This window comes from Merops nubicus, unplaced genomic scaffold (assembly GCF_000691845.1).
Source record: "Merops nubicus isolate BGI_N331 unplaced genomic scaffold, ASM69184v1 scaffold14962, whole genome shotgun sequence".
NCBI lineage: Eukaryota > Metazoa > Chordata > Aves > Coraciiformes > Meropidae > Merops > Merops nubicus.
Genome location: NW_008591674.1, coordinates 49,275 through 50,816, shown reverse-complemented (window position 1 = coordinate 50,816; position 1,542 = coordinate 49,275).

The following is a 1,542-nucleotide window of genomic DNA, read 5'->3' as shown; positions in this document are numbered from 1 at the left end:
GCCCAGCCCCTGGCCTCAGCAGATCACCCCTCGCAGGACTAAGGGTAGGCAGTTAGGTCAGCACTTTGCTCCTGGTGGCAAAGACAGGTCTTCTGCAGCCCGAGCATGCCCATGGTAGGAGGAGGGAGCAAAGGGGAATGGCTGAGCTCGGCTGCAGCCTGTGCTGACCTATATTGGTGAGAAAAAGCTGCGGGGAGGAAAGAAGCAGAGAAGGAATCAAAAGAGATGAAACTGGATCAACTAGTTGTGCCTGGACTCGAAATACTCTCATTAGAGGGAACCAAGGGGAAAAATGCGGGCAACCCACAGCTCCCTCTAAAGCAATTAAACTGCAGGCTTCTGTATTGATAACATGTCCAGAAAAAAATCCTCAAATGCTTCCAAACAGCTTTTCTGCAGATGCCACTCAGATCTGCCAGTTCTTAGGAGTTTTATTGCCATGGGTCTTCTCCCTTGCAACACACCCTTTCCCTCCCTACAGAGTGCTCACAACAATTTCCCGCCAGCTGGGACTTGGTAATGGAGTGCAGAACGGATGGGAAGAAAGGTTTGTGCCAGTTTAGGGCTGACACAACACTTTTTCATAGCCTTTTGCTGCTCTGGAGGTAACTTCTGGGTGTTTTGATTACTGCGAGATGGGCATTGCTGAATAAATGTCCATCATAATAAGGAAAAAAATACCACATTACAAATAAGTTTTCTTTTGCAATTTTTTTTTTTTAAACCCACATTTTTATACACTCGGGAAGCTCAGAAGATGTATTACAGCAGCAAGAGTATGTTGTTGGTTCTTCAGTTCTTCTGCAGTAATGTGAAGAAAACAATCAATGCCTTGGCTTTTTTGACATTTTCCACAGGAAACATTGCTACATTATTTTCTTCTTACAGGATAGCCAAGAATAGGAATCTGTGAGATGGTGTTTTTACAAGTTGTGCTTGGCTGTATTTTACTCTCTCTCTCTGATTAATTACTTCGGCAGCAACAAACAGTATCAAGCTCATCACCAGTTAAATAGACAGTTATAAAAGAAAAAAGTGCTCACCTCTTTGCCCTGTCTTTCTCATCTTCATCCATTAGATTGTCTAAGCAGTTTTTTCTGTTGAAGAAATGTGAGAATCATTACAAACTGTCATTTTGTTAGCTCCATTTGCAGGTTCATCTCAGAGCTGTTCTATTTCATTTTAATAACAGAGCGACAGATAACATCACTGATATCCAGGTCAGATAAATGTGTCACCAGTGCTTCATGCCACAGTCCTTGATTTTAGGAAACATCCATTCTGGCTAATGTTGTTCCTGTGCGTCACACTAGCCTTAGGGGCTCCAGCCAGGGATCAAGGCTCCCAGGCACGACATGGTGCGTCAGCACAGTACAGAACCAGCCACTTCTAGGGGGAATTTTTCACGTGGAGGATACTCTCTGCAAACTTGCAGGCTGGATGAACCCTGGAGTCTGCCCAAGTTGAAAAAATGTTTTCAGTACCCCCACATTCCCCCAAACACATCCCCAGTGCAAGAGCTGTCATCACCAATGCCTCCGA